The sequence below is a fragment of the Dipodomys spectabilis genome, unplaced genomic scaffold, assembly GCF_019054845.1.
Source record: "Dipodomys spectabilis isolate Male_0828 unplaced genomic scaffold, ASM1905484v1 ptg000306l, whole genome shotgun sequence".
Taxonomy (NCBI): Eukaryota; Metazoa; Chordata; class Mammalia; order Rodentia; family Heteromyidae; genus Dipodomys; species Dipodomys spectabilis.
Window position 1 is genome coordinate 1,148,960 of NW_024870983.1, and position 16,578 is coordinate 1,165,537.

A 16,578-nucleotide genomic window follows, 5' to 3' on the forward strand; every position below is an offset into this window, starting at 1 on the left:
ATTTTATTGACAAAAACAAACACATACTCAAACTAAAAGGCTGAAAGGAAAATTTTCTAGCAAATGGAGACCATAAACAGTCCACAGCAGAATTACTGACATAAGGTAAAATAGAACTCAAATTAAAATTAGTGGGAAGAGACATTATATATTGATAAAAGCAACTCTCCATTAGGAGGATATAACAAGTCTAAATATCAATGCCCTGAATACTGCAGCATCCCATTTCGTCAACCAAATACTACTTAACCTAAAAAGACATCTCAACACCTCATTCCCTTCCATGGATTGGTTATGCAGGAAAAAAATCAACCAAGAAACTGCAGACCTAAATCACTACATTGACCACCTATCCCTTACAGACATCTACAGGATATACATTCAATGTCAGACTATACATTCTTCGCAGCAGCTCATGGAAGATTCTTCAAAATAGAACATATCCTATGTCACATAGAAATTCTGTTCAAATTGAAAGAAAAATTAATTGAATTCCAATTTCTTGTCCGACCATAACAGAATAAACTTAGTATTAAACAGCTAAAGCAAAAAAATTGTCAAACCAATGAAGACTGAACAAAAAGTTGCTGAATGACCAGTGCAACACTGAAGGGATTATAATGGAAATCTGAAAGTTTCTACAATTTAACAAAAATGAACACACAAAATACCAGCTACTCTGATATTTGTAGTACTTACATGAAAATTTATAGCTCTGTGTGCCTCCATCAAGTAATTGGGGAAATCTCAAATGAATATTTTACTTATGTAGCTCAAGCTCCTTGAAAACAGAAAGAAGCCCAAACCCAAAACAATAGACAGAAACAAATAAAAAAATTAAATCAGAAATAAGTAAATAAAGACAAAATAAAACATAGAATGAATCAGCAAATCAGCTGGTTTTTTAAATAAATTAACAGACTTGACAGACCCTTACTAAATCTGACTAAGATCTGTCTTGTTCTTACATGCATAGGCTTTCTATGATTTATTTGTTCTACAAGGAATTCTACTTTCTAATCTATGATTTATTTGTTCTACAAGGAACTCTACTTTCTAATCTTTGTGTGATCAATTTTAGTGTCTCTGTTCACTCTTTCTGACCCTCTCTCTGGAGTCTCATTTCAGTCTACCTCATAAAAAATATATTATTTATCAGCTAAATGACTTTCAGCTTCTGTTTCTTGCCTGACTTCATGTAGGCTGTGATAGCAGACATGACTGGCTGTGCTTACTGGAGTTTTTGTTTGTTTGTTTGTTTTGTGTGGTTTTTTTTTTTTTAGAGGTCTAGGATTACTATTCAAGATAGTAGCTTCTCTGGGTCCCAGTGATCCCCTGACCTAGAGTCAATAGGTTTTTCTCCTAAAGATACAAAGAAACAGCTGACTAAATTCCTGTTAATTGTCTCAAAATGAGGCAATGTGGCATCCTTGCAAAGCCATCAATAATCCTCTGTAACCACTTATAGAAATGGTCTATCAAGATGGCTTTTCAAGGTTGAGCCTGAAAAATGTTCATTTCCAATTCAGCACCATGAAGCAGATCACATCCCATGGAGCAGACTTTTGGAAGGAAGGTCCCCTTCCTTCCTTCTCTTATCATACATCAAACCATAATATTCTGCAGTTGTGGCCAGCCTGGAGCACATTTTCCCAAGAATATTCTGTAGTGTAAAAGAGGACCAACTGTGAAAATAAAGGTGAAAATACTTGTCTACTACAGACTGATTTATCTTTCTTTTATCTGTTGTTATTTTCATTACTTTAAACACATGGATGAATTATATTGGGATTAGGCAAGTGGCAAAGGATTACTGGAATAAACATTCAGTTTACTTTCATATATCCTATATAATGCACTTAACCCTTTATGGAAAATTAAATCTGACTGTAGAAACAAAGTCAGAAATATAAAATAAGCCTCAATATGAATAATCTGGCACATATACACCATCATCTACTCAGAAATCCAGTCTCTCATTTATTTGGTACAAAATAATAAAAATTTAATTAATGAATGTGACTTTTAAGTATTATCTGAAATACTCCTCGTGTATATGATTGTATATGTTTTAGATGTCACTTAGGAGTTAAAAATGCATGTAAAATTCAAATTTCCACAATTTAAGCTAGATTAGAGGAGTAATACCCTCCTGTATTGTGTGGTGTGAATTTTACTACAATGCTGAACCCTTCCACCTAATACCAGGAGTCATGTGCAATAATTTATTTTTTCATGTTAAGATGAGTGCTAAGTGTAGGATACATTTTGAATTATTACATTAATTTATTAATATTAGTTTCACTTTTTCTTTTCTATATCTGCAGAAAATAAAATTATATATTAAACATTGAATATGAAGTAATCAATAATAAGTAAACTATTATTAAAATGACATATTATTAAACTGTGATTTGAATTATAGTTCTAACAAATTGTGATGTAAACAACATTTAATAGAATTATGGGTAATGTTTTTTATTTTTTATTTATTTATTTTTTTTGGGTCCGGTTGTGGGGCCTGAACTCTGGGCCTGGGCGCTGTCCCTCAGCTCTTCAGCTCAAGGCTAGCGTTCTACCACTTGAGCCACAGCGCCACTTCCGGCTTTTTTTTTTTTTGCTTATGTGGTGCTGAGGAATTGAACCCAGGGCCTCATGCATGCAAGGCAAGCACTCTACCACTGAGCCACCTTCCCAGCCCTATGTTTTTTAAACTGACCACCTTGTTATTGTTTTCTAATTGTGTCATTTGTTATACTTGATCCAAGTCACCCCTTCACCTCAATTGTTTAGTTTTCTATTTTATCTCTATTGGTTTGCTAATTATGCATTTTGTTTTCCCTTTTTAGTGACTTACATGAGGCTGAAAATCTGTATGCTAGTTTATTACTTCTTACGTTAAAGTCAAATTGTTGCTCTCCATAGTTGTTCTACTTTTCTTTGTATAGTACAGAATTTCCCCTAATCCCATTGACTGTATTGCTGCTCTCATATATTTTATTTTATTTTTTATTTAAATTTTATTGTCAAGGTAATGTACAGAGGGGTTATAGTTACATAATTAAGGTAAAGAATTAATTTCTTTTCTAACTTGTTACCCCTTTACCCATTTTTCTCCCTCTTCCCTCCCAATGCACCTCCCAAGATCCGTTTCCAACCTATTGTTTTGTGAGTATCACTGTTGCATAGGTTCCCCCTATGTCTTTTGTCTCACTATTTTGTTTTTTTTTTCCTTCCCCTTCCCCAGTTCAGATCAACATATTTACAATACCCAGGGAATCAAAATCAAATACAGTGACTACAGGGGATAAACCATAGGTGGGGAAAACACAAAAGGATAAAAATAAATCATGTAGTACATTAAGAACAACAACAACAAAGAACATGTCTTGGAGTTCATTTCACTTAGAATCACCCTATACGTCATATGTACATAGCTATTGAGTTATTCTACTCATCTACTAAGATTATCCTTGACGTACACAATAATGCTCCCTATGACCCAGTAATCCCACTTCTGGGCATTTAACCAGATGATCACAAACAAGGCCACACTAAAGCTACCAGCGCAATTATGTTTATCACAGTAATATTTACCATAGCTAAGATGTGGAAGCAACTCTGAAGCCCCTCAGTAGATGAATGGATCAAGAAAATGAGACACACACACTTACATACACACATAGACACACGTATCCTGCTTCCATCAGAAAGAAAGATACCACCTCATTTGTAAGGAAATGGAAGGTCTTGGAAAAAATCATATTAAGTAAAATAAACCAGACTTAAAGAAACATAGTTCCCATGGTTTCCCTTATTTGTAATAATTAGTTTACATCAAGGATAATCTCATGTATTTTAATTTGACAGTTTGTTCTATGTTGAGTATGCAACATTATTACAATATTGCTTGTTATCATTTCTGCAAACAGACAGGTATATTGAAAGAATTACATTCATCTTTTCAATTACTAAAAGAAGAACAACTAAAAGAGCAACCCCTACTAGGAAGAACAACTCCTACTTACTTAGCTTCATTCCTATGTAAGGCCACTGTTGTCCCCTGTATCCTCATGTTGTACATTTCAACTCTATACCTCATACTGTATATCTAGTATCTTCTACATTGTGAACTAAATGCCCCAGAATTTCCACTTTGCTTTACTTAAAAAAAAATCTGTCTTAATATTTGAGTTTTTGTGTGTGTGTGTGTGTGTGTGTGTGTGTGTATGTGTGTGTGTTTACAAAGATCAGAACACAACATTTTTATTCATTTCAAATACTTCTTTCAGGTCATTGTAAGTTGTGGCTAATGGGAGCAGTCTCTTGTTATTTTAAAGATGAAACAGAAAAAGATATTTGTGCATGTACCACAGTTGCTTTATTAGTCTGTAGTTGAACACTAAACATTGACTTATATCTTGGCTGCTCTTGTGAATAATGTGAATAACAATGAACTACAGATATATTTATGAGGTACGCAGAGAGAAATAATCACATGATTGGTGGATCAGATGATATCTCAACTTTGGATTTCTTTAGAAACTTGCATACTACTTTCTACAACGAGAATACTAAACTGTTTTTTGACCAATAGTGTAGAAAATTTCCTTTTCTCCACACTCTCACCAACATTATTACCGTTTATTCCAAGGTAATAAAGGGCAGGTTTTTACTATCTACAGTACCCTAGACTGGCCTTAGAATTAAATCCAACCTCCTAAATGCTTGGAATTACAAGCCTTTACCACCATAACTGGATCCATTGATTTTTTGATGAGTTATAATAGTTATGAAGTTGTTTCATAGTAATTTTGAATTATATTTCTCTAATGACTTCTGCTCAAAAAGCATTAAGGCAGCATAGAAGTTGTATTAAACACAACGTTGTAAACCCACAGGCAATTTTCAGGGCTTATGGAGAACATGTCTATTTAGAACTTTTGTCCATTTTTAATCCAGGTTCTGGTTAATCTCATCTTTAATCTCGCTAAATCAGATCAATAATTAATTCAAGGTAGTAGAAAATAAAAAAATGAAGCAACTCTTAACATTTTTCAGTTTTCAATAACATGGTATTGCTTACATCATTTTCTGTTAAAAATGGACACTATATAACTCAATTTAGTTAGACCTGTTACAAGGCTGTAGTTTATTTATTTTACATTGATTGTTCTTTCCAAAGCCTGTTTGTCTAATTTCCCTTGGTTTCTTTCAGTCTCAAGTAGCTCAGATTTCAAACTGAAGTACAAATGGAAGGAAGCAAACAACAACAACAAAAAACTACAGTTCCTCTCATCCGATGATGCCTGTATAAGAATGAGGAAAGAGTTCATCCTTTTAAGGAGCTATGATAGGACAACAAAAAAGAATTTATTCTTCTATGACTTCTTTATCTTTGCGATGTAACTTAAATGTTGTAAAACACAAAATACTGCTCAGATACTTTTATGTTTTATCAGTTTTGCACATTTTCATATGGATTTCACCTCAGTCTACAATATTCCTTCATCATTCTGTCCCTGATATTTTTACACTATCAAGACATAACATAACCAGTTTGATTTACAGCATGAGAAGTTATCCACCTGGCTTCCTTGGAAGCAGAGCATGATCAATAGATATTACTTCTAGTTGCTCACTACATGTAATGGTTTCTGTACTACTTATGACGTTCTATTTAGTATTTATAAAAGATTGCTGGCTAAACTCAAAGCTCATTCCTAGAAGTTTATTTTAAGTATTTCACAAGTTTTATTCCCTTAATTGTTAAGATAACATTTGCTATAATGTTAATGTTATTACCATTTTAGTGTTGGGAAAAATTGTAATTAAATGCAGTAAGTGCACGGCCTAAAGACACACACAGTGGGGAAAGAAATGAGTCAAAGTTTCCGAAAGTCTTTCAGCAATACACAAAAGGTAGATAAAATCTCTCCATTCTATTACACTCTCAATTCAATATTCATATTGTCCAAGAAATAATAGCATAGTAAATATTGCCCATGGTGATTGTTTTCTATCGCATTTGTCTTCAATACAGATTGTGTTGGTGACACTGGGTTATCATGCACAGAACTGAGCTTATACATTGAGGTCCAAAGAGAGGCAAATTTCTTCTGTCCCACAATTCCAGTATCCTCTTTAAAAAGTACTAAAACTTTTAAATATCATCACCTACTGTCTTATAAGTATCCAAAAAGAAAAAAAAAATCATAAATAATCACTCCAAAATGCTTTAAAATTGGAGATGCTAAAACATGCCCTCTGCAGTAAATTTTCTTCTACTTTTAACGTTATTCTGAAAGCTTTTGCTGGTTTGTCACACCTGTAATCCTAACTACTCTGGATATCTACTCAGGAGCCTGAGATCTGTGGATAGCAGTTGGAAGCCAATCAGGGCAAAATAAATTCAGGAGATTATTTTTCAAAAATTTTAATGAACTAGCATAGGGCCAAGAATGGAGATGTAGCTCATTTAGTAGCTCATCAATCTAGAGGAAAAAGGCCCAGCAAGACCTTGAAGCCCTGATTTCAAACACTGAGCACGTCAACACACATTCAAGTACTTGAGCACATGCGTGCATTCACCCACATATGTATTCAAAATGCCTTCATATCGGAGTTTTGCATGAATTCCTTTGCTAACGATATTATATGAGTAAAATAAAGGAAATAAACTCTTCCATCTCAGAACATTTTTATACGTTCTTATTGTAAAAATACTGTACATAGGGGTAACACTTACATGAGCAAAGTAATGAGTACATTCCCTAACAAGCATTGTTTCCTCCTCCTTTATTGTTCCCCTACATCCCTTCCCTCCCACCTCCACAAGTCCATTAACCTCCTCCCTTTCCCTGCCTCAATTGTAAAGTTCACTTTACAACACAGTGTCTTGTGCATCTCATTGTTACAATGGGTATACCTGTATCCCTATTTAATCATTTTGTTTTTTTTTTTCCTTCCCCTCACCAAATTAGAGGAGAGTATATACAAGATGTAGGCACACCAACTTCAAATACAGTGAAAACAGGTGTTATAGCATGGGGGACGAACATACAAAGAAACAAAAAAAAAACACACTGCACGTTACAAGTACATGAGAAACAATAGCAAGAAAAAAAAAAACGACTTGTGTCCCTAACATGGGTTTCATTTCCCTTAACATAATCGTATCTGGTCATATACACATAACTTTTGGCCTTTTCTGCTTATTGTAGACATACATTAGTTATTGAAAATTAGAGAAACCATGGGACCTAAGTTTCTTTGGACTTGGCTTACTTCAATTAATAATTTTTTTTCCAAGTCTTTCCTTTCCTAAAAAATTGGGCGATGGAATGCTTCAGGAATTTGCCTGTCATCCTTGCGCAGTGGCCATGCTAATCTTCTCTGTATCATTCCAATGTTAGTGTATGTGATGCAGAATTGTGCACAGAACATTTTTATATATAAATTGTAATTGATTTTCTTTAACTAGACAATTCAACAAAAAGTAAGTAAGTTTAAAAGAATTTTCGTGAAATTTTAGAACCATGTACTTCTTACATAAGTACACATTTAAGAATAAAGTCAAGATTGACTTGTCTAAAACAAAATAATTCCAGATATTTGTTGTTCAAGAGATGTGTAGGAGGAGGAATTCAATTATTCTATACAAGGGACCTGCCATAATGAACACTGCAGCAAGTGTTAAGGTTTGTTAAAAGTTTTAATGATTTCAATATATTTAATTTTGGGAATTTGCTTATATATGCCAAAAACTGGGACTGTTTGGCAGGTCATAATACTTTTCTATAAAGTATTTAAGATTTATGGTAGCAGATAAGTACTACTAAGTATGTACATTTCAGATTTTATAGAAAGTTTAGTAATGAGAAGTTGCAAAGTCTTTGTGTAAAGGAGCAGAATAAAGAGTTGACTATGTTAACTACACAGTTTCTGTTAAAACTGTAGGCTTTCCTTACTTCATATGTTAATGAGGAACAAATGATGATATAAGCCATATACAAATTATGAGATGAACTATAAATAGTAATCTTAGTGGGTGTCTTTAAACACTACTCATAGCCTATAAAATTCATGTGGAACATCATAATCTTAGCCAGTGTTAAATGTAAAGAAATATGACAATAATAAAATCTAATTTGTAGTACACTTCAAATACTGAAAACACTGGTAATTGTTTTGTTTTTTATTTTATTATTCATTAATATTTCATAATTGGTTTTCTTTATTTTTAGCATTGCTTTCCTTGTTGTAATATAATACAACTTTTTGTAAGTTGTCATTAGGAAGTACTTTGAGAAGGTTACTGGGATGGTCACACCATTTTTTATAGGTGTATGTGAATTTATAAAGAGGAAACTTAGAACAAAATATGTATTTAAACAATGATCAAGTGGAGTCTGATTCAAGAGTGTTAATGTATGTCCTCACCTAAAATATTAGCCCTAGGCTCAAGGAGAGTTATTACAGAGTTGAGGGCACAAAAGTGAGAGACTGTGTTTTGTTTTGTTTTTTATTTTTATTTTATTGGTCATGGGGTTTGAACTCTGGGACCTGGTGCTGTCCCTCAGCTCAAGGTTAGTGATACCACTTGAGCCACAGCACCACTTCCATCTTTTTTTGCTTATGTGATGCTGAGAAATCAAACCCAAGGCCTCATGCATGCAAGGCAGGCACTCTACCATTGAGCCACTTCCCAGTACCTGAGAGACTGGGTTTTAAAAAATCATCTAAACAACATTTGCTTTCTGCTTTGGGTTATATAATGAAATATATGAGTATCTTTTTTATGTTTTTGTGCATTGTCATACTTCTAAATTTATACTAACTTCACCACTTTATCCTTGTCAAAGTCATGAAATATCTCTGAGAGTTTGCTTCTGTGAAGATTGTTTTTGCATTTATAATTTCTTCTGAGTCATTTTTTTAAACAAAATCACTTTATATTTCATGTTGATGGGTATTTACACAGAGACAGGAATATAGAGGATTTAGTTTACCAAATGAACATTAAAATTAGTGCTCAAAAATAAAAATCAGCCTTAACACATATTTTCATATCTTTCCCTAAAATGTATGATGGAGGCTTTTTAGCTCCAATTTTCTTGGGATTCCTAGGTTTACAATTCTTAAATCACAGAGACATGCTGTAATGGGAGTAAGATTTTTTGGTACACTTTGCCCTTCAGTCTGTGTTTCTTGTTCCTCCCTTTTCTCAACTCCATTATTAGAGATTTTTCTCAGAGATGACTCCATCTCCAACTTTTCACTCTTCCTAGCTGGACAAATGAATTTGCAGATCAAGACTCTTAGACAGAAAGAATTTAAGAGCCTGAATCTAAGACACTTCTCTCATACACCATCCCTACAAAGACACAAGTACCAAAACAGGATACATAGTTTCATTTTGTTCTACCAAGGCCAATGCATGAGGTTGCTTGCTTCTGAGGGTGCCTGTTTGTGGCTCTTACTTATGTTGCAGATTAACTTTATACCTAGTTCCATTATCAGCTACTAAGGATGGCATGTTTAGGCCATCCAGGAGGTTGGCTCAACAGGGCGGCTGGATGTGTGTCCTATGAGGGGTTCCTAAGATCCCTCATGAATGGCACAGAAGATCTGTGTTGGAAAAACCGGGGGCAATTAAGGTATTCTACAAACACCGTCTCAGCAAGGCAAAGTTTACTCCTGCAGAAGGCATGCTGTCGCATGTCGAAGTTGAATAAGCACACTGGATAGGCAGCCCACCACTGGTTCCCATGAATTTGAGCTTTGGTATCATCTTTTATGATGGCTCAAACTTTTGACTCCTTTCAAACTAGTCAAAAGCTTTAATAATCAACCAAATCTGAACACCTGGCCATATGAAAAATAAACAACTTTTACCCAGTTGTTGTTCTACTACTATTGCCATGCCTCTAGCCCCTAGCACTTCTCTAAAATAGCATTGGTAAGGTTTTGACTACCTTTACAAGGGCAATGCTTATATCAGTCAAGCACTTCAAGATTTAACTTCTACAATTCTCCCATCTGATTTTGCTTTCTTTTCTTCCAAAAAATAATCATTGACTTTCCTATTCAGCAGTATCCAATAAGATATTTTGATTTAAAAAAGGGTTTGATTAAGGCAGTTTTACAGTCAGTCACAGAAAAAAAACCTTTTATAGAAGAGATAAAGCACACATTACTATGAAAACAATTACTAAAGAGGTAAATATTGACACCATGACTCATTGTTGAAATGCTTGTTCTATCATCAAACTTGTAAAAGAATCTGCCACCACACACAGACACACAACCTTTTTTATAAGTGACTGGGAGCTGGTCTTGGGTTTGATCTCATGCTGTGGGCATTGTCCCAGAGCAGTTTTACTCAAGGTTACCACTTTAGCCACAACTCTAGTAGTATCTTTTTTTGCACCTTTATTGGAAATAAAAGTCTCATCTTTCCTGTCTGGGTTGGCTTCAAACACAAAATTCAGTCAACTGAGCATTTAGGATTATACTCAGGATCATTTCAGTTTTTAGGTAATTTGTTTCCAGTATTCAATCCTTGTAAGTTTTTCTGTATCATTGGCCTCCAACCACCACACAGATTACCTTTGAAGTATATTTATTCTTTTATTTTTATATATTTATTTTAAAAATACTGTACAGAGGGTTAGTTACATGAGCAAAGTAAAGCATACATTTTCTATCAAGCATTGTTACCTCCTCCTTTATATGTCCCCTACCATCCCTAACCTCTTAGCTTCAAAACTACCCTATACACTCCCCCCGAACCCCGCCTAAATTGTAAAGTTTGTTTTTCAACAGTGTCTTGTGCATCTCATTGTTACAATGGGTCAACCTGTATTCCCATTTAAGTATTCTGTTTTTTCCCTTTCCTCCCCAAACTAGAGAAGTGTATATACAAGATGGAGGGCACCAACATCAAAAACATTGGAAACAGGGGTTATGCTGTTTTATTGGGGGACAGCATACAAAGAAACAAAAATCACATGGAACATTATAAATATGTTAGAAACAATAACAAGAAATGACAAAAAATACTTGTGCCCCTATGATGGGGTTCATTTCACTTATCACCATCTTATCTGGTCAAGTATTATATTTAGACCAAATTTTTCCCATTCAATCCTACCAGTGGCTCCTAGTTAATTTTACATGGTGGCATTTCCAGTAAACAAATCCAGCTGATAAATAAAAGCACCTATTGGAATAATTCGATTATGGAGATCATAGATTGTGGAGATCAACAGAATAAAACTAATTTAAGCTGCTGTTTCTGGTTTCTAGCTTGAAGCTCTTTAAGCTCCTAAGTAAATATGAAATTTGTAAATATGTAGTTTGTATTTGCAAATATGAAGTTTGAATGACCCACTAGCTAAGAAGTCTCTTCTTACTTAATTTAAGGTGTTTGAGAATGGTCAGGTATGGATTGGCCAATGGGACCAAAGCACAGATTCCACTCCAGTTGGCCAGTAACATCTCCAATAGTGGTCTCCTGGAATACCACCAGACATTTTCCCTGGCTATGATTTGTACTTACTGCTCATCTTCACTACATCCAGATAAGTTTCCCAGAAATGTTCAATTTTCCCCAGGTAGTTGACCTAGAAAGAATGGAGCTGATCAGTTTCAAGGGTTTTTGAAATAGACTCTTGCTTCTGAGAAGAGAAACAAGGTGTTCCAAGTTGTCTCGGATCACATTTTGCTGACCTATCATGAATTTCATGCACATGGGGTCTGGGCTCTATGACGGCACAAATAGAACCTCTTGTGTGGCCTCCCTGCAACACAGTAATAGCAGTACTCCGTATGTGGACAGAATCACCCTAGTATTTCCTCACTTATTCAGTCTCAATTTGAATCTGGGTAAACTCAAAATTGGAAGACATACACAAAGTGTCTGCTCCAAGATTGAATTTGCAATCATATCATAAGATTAAGTAGAGAGTCCATTGAGGCCCTGGAACTAAGCATGATCACTTTAAGGGCATTAAGAGTGTTTGGATTTCCCCAAGTAGGATGTTTTCACAAGTCAAACATTAGACATTTATCTGGACATTATGAAACTGAATCATATTTTGACCAATTTTTTAATTAACACCCTTATTACTAGATGGCAATGCCCCTGCCCACTAAAAGGGAAACTTGCATTCTTGTTAGATAGAAACGCCCAAAACTCCTTCCCTCTTGGTAGGAAACCCTTCCTCCCTCTTGGTAGAAAACGCTTTAGGTGTAGCTTGCCTTTGTTTTTTTTGTTGTTGTTGTTTTGTTTTGTTTTTTGGTCGGTCTTGGAACTGAACTCTTTGCCTGGGTGTTGTCCCTCAGCTCTTCAGCTCAAGGCTAGTCCTCTACCACTTGAGCCACACCACTTCCAGTTTTCTGAGTGGTTTATTGGTGATAAGAGTATCACAGAATTTACCTGCCTTGCCTAGCTTTGAATGACCATCCTCAGATCTTAGCCTTCAGAGTAGCTAGGATTACATGTGTGAGCCACCGGTGCCCATATTATTTTTTCTTTTTTCTTTTCTTTGTTCTTGGATTTGTCGGTTGTGAGGCCTGAAATTTGGGCCGGGACACTGTCCCTCAGCTCTTCAGCTTAAGGATAGCTCTCTACCACTTGAGCCACAGTGCTTTTTCTGCTTACATGGTGCTGAGGTTTTGAACCCAGGGGTTCATGCATGCAAGACAAGCACTCTACTGCTAAACCACCTTCCCAGCTCTTCGTCTGAGTTTTTAGTTAACTCACTTGCCAATGTTCAAACCTTCTAAGGTCTTTGTGCAGGGGCTGGGAAGGTGGTTCAGTGGTAGAGTGCTTGCCTTGCATGCCTGAGGCCCTGGGTTCGATTCCTCAGCACCAAATAAGCAAAAAAGAAAAAAGCTGGAAGTGGCACTGTGGCTCAAGTGGTAGAGCGCTAGCCTTGAGCTGAAGAACTGAGGGACAGTGCCCAGGCCCAGAGTTTAGGCTCCATGACCGGACTCCCCCTTCTCCCCCCAAAAAAAAGGTCTTTGTGCAGCTTTGGTCTCCAATCACCACAGAAGCTCTTCCCTTGTCAGATAATGTTTCTAGAGCTAATTTACCCATGCCATCCTACTAGAGCATTTAGTTTATGGGTTACAATTTTTTTTAGTATAATTTACAAACCTCTTTTGATTTTATTCTACTCTATATTTTATTTTTGCCAGTCCTGGGGCTCCCTGAGCTTCTTTTGCTCAAGGCTTACACTCTACCAGTTGAACCACAGTGCTATTTCCAGCCTTTTCTGTTTATGTGATTCTGAGGAATAAAACCCAGGGCTTCATGCATGCTGGACAAACAAAGCCATATTCCCAACCCCCAAAATATTTTATTTATACTAATCATAAGAATAAAATTTATTCATAAGGTGCTGTCTGGTTTCAGGCTTTGAACTTTTTGGAAACTTTGGAGGGGGGGATCCTGAAAACCACCTAAGTAATTAGGAAATACAAATGACCCTCTAGGGAAGGGGTCTCTCCTAACTAGTATAAAATGTTTGAGAATGGACAGGTGGATGAAATGCTATGGTGAAAGGGATGGTCAATTGAACTAAAGTACAGGTTCTACTCTAGTTTTCCAGGAAGGTCTACAACACTGGTCCTCCACAATACCATTAGACATCTCCCCTGGCTATATTTACTGATTACTGCTCATCTCTTCAAGGTTTGGATTTCAGTGCATCTTGATAAGTTTCCCAGATATGCCAATCATCCCTCCCGATACCTACAGAAGCAAGGGGTATAGTTGGCTTGGGAAAAGAGGGTTTTTGTCTTAGATCCATACTCTTGTGAACAGCAACAGTAGGGTCTTACAAGTTTCTCCAGGCTGTGTTTGACTGACAGATCATGCACTCCATGCTCTTAGGGATCTGAGGTTCATCATAGTAGGAAGTGGACCACGTGTTTTTCTGGTTTCTGTGCCACAGAATCTTAATGGTGGTCAGAATATTTAAACCATTTCACTCAAGCATTATTTTCTTGGTCATAAGACTTGAGCTGAAGGGATCAGGGACAGCACCCAGGCCCAGAGTTCAAGGCAAAAACCCTACTACTTGAGCCACAGCACCACTTCCAGTTGCTGGTAGTTAATTGGAGATAAGAGTGTCAAGGAATTTCCTGCCTGGGCTGGTTTTGAACTCTAATTCTCAGATCCTGAGTAGCTACGATTGCAGGTGCAAGCCACTGGCACCTGGCTTTTGACTTGAATTTTAAGTCTACCCAGAGAGTCTGCTTCTGAAACTAAGGTTCAATGCCATACATCCTTGGATCAGCTAGATGATCAATCCAGGCTTCAGAGTCAAAGTGGGCAGCTGAGCGAGTTTAGTGAGTAGGACTTTTTTGAGTTCTCCTTTCAGGATATAATATTTAAAACACACACATGCAAGCACATATTCATAACAAGTTTTTGTTTGGACAAGTGCACATTATGGAACTCCATAATGAAAATCATCCATTCTTTAATAGTGTTCTCAGACCTTTGTCAACATTCTCCCAATGGATTATCAGAAGCACGTCCTTAGATCATTTTCCTTGGGTTCCTTAGGCCTAGAATTCTTATTCCCCATTTTAGCAGATCTATTGTGATTTCAGTTTTTGGTGCACTTAAACCTCCCTATTGTAAGTTTCTTGTGCACCCTTCTCATATTTGATGCTCCCGTTACTGGAGATTTCTCAACAATGGATTCCTCCAGCTCCCCCATTTTTATTCTTGGGCCAGAGAATGAAAACACATATTGAGACTCAAGTTCTCTTTGTGCCTAAGACACACTCAGCCCATAAAAATCTCCAACCAACCAGGTAGTATGCTCTAATCCAATTTTTCCTCTCATGGCTTATGCATGAGATTACTTTTTATTGAGGTGTTTCCTTGGGCCCTTTCCTGAAATTGCTGATAAACTTTCCATCCTTTATCACAACAGATGGTGTTTAACCCAATCTTGAGCTATCTCAACAAGTCAGGATGTGTCTCCTCCTGAGGGTCTCCCTACATCCCCCTTGCATAACATGGATCCTGGATTAGTCCCCACATTGTTGGGAATACTCCCCTATTGTAACCCAATATCCCAAGAAAGACCACCAAGTTGAAAGGAACTTAGCATGGCAAAGTTTAGTTCTGTTAAAGGGCATGTTATTGACAGGAAACAACCACTCTGAGTAGGAAGTCTGCCCAGGTTATACCCCTAATGAGTTACTACTTCTGATATTGATCACAAGTTGTGTTCACAATCTTGCTCTATTGGCTCTTTTGAAGCTCAGCTGATTATTTTGAAAGGGGTTAATAGTTTCAGAGCAATTCACTAAACCAGGACAACCAGGCCATAAATTGTTAGAAAATTCTTACTCAGCTTGTGCTTTATGAGTTAAACTATTCCTCAAGTCCTTAGAACTATTTTAGTAACAAGAAATACTTGAGTTATATAGCTTTTTGGAAGATAATTAGGCTTAGTCAATGCTTTCCCTCAATCAATCATTTTCAGAGAAAATGATTATTCTAACTCCTACACAGTCTATTCCCAGAAAGAATTTATTATAAGCAGCTTCCTTTTTGGAATGGAAACTTATGAGCTTCCAGGTGAAAACACCTTATTTGCATATTGTCTTGATTCCCTTAGGCAAATTCGCCTCAGCAAGTGATTATGAAACCAACAGCTATGTGTGGCTGCTTCATTATAAAGAACCTGTCTTGTTCTTGTGCTCCTACTGCTAATAGAAAGAGGAAAGTCTGCTTTCTGGAAGCACATATCTATGGACTTAAGCACGCTTACTGAACCCTGAGCACAGAGCACAGATTGAGCTGCAGCATTTCAGAGCCATAGATGAATCAGTCAGATACCAGCTGCTGGGCTGACCACAGGGCACAATTCTGATGCCACATTTCTGAGGCAAATCAGTTCTAAGCTGCCAAGACACTATGGTAAGAAGAATCCTGAGGGGGAATTCTTGATGGGAAGGAGAATGTGAAAGTTTGGATTTAGGTTTTAGAAAATGCAAGCCACTTTCTGAATTGCTTGAGGCAGTGAACAGATCATCATATTTTCTAGCCCTCTAGATGCAGAGTATGAGAACACTTCCCACATCTCACACTCTATCCCTCCTGCCTAGCAGTCTTCAATTCCTTCTTACAGGAGTTAAGCAATTTTTAAGAAAGCAAAATTCAGCGAACTTGATCTAGCTTGTGAAGAAAACATAGCCTCTGGCTTTAGAATAGATCAATTTCTATCTCAGAATAAGAGGAAGAAAATAAACCACATTATAGAGAATTAACACTTTGCTGCATTAACTTTTCATTTATTAGATTCATACAAGAAAAAAGAAGAAATCTCAGAATTTCTGGAGCCTTTGCTAGCCTAATATCAGGGTCTTGTTGTTTTTTATTTGTTTGTTTGTTTTGTTTTTTTCCTAATACTTTAGAGATTCTAGTTAGAAGAATTGAGAAAATGCAGACATTAGCCTGGTTCAGATTAATCTGAAAACACAGCACCTAAGTTATCAAATTCTAAATCTAGTCTCAAAGCTGAAGGTCAAGGCTTCCCTCCCCGC

At 36.3% G+C, this 16,578-nt stretch overlaps 1 pseudogene; it reads right to left on the reverse strand.

Annotated features, from left to right (window-relative positions):
• Window positions 1-7,326: 7,326 nt before the first annotated feature.
• LOC122127640 lies at window positions 7,327-7,439 on the reverse strand (annotated as a pseudogene).
• Between the last annotated feature and the right edge of the window lie 9,139 nt (window positions 7,440-16,578).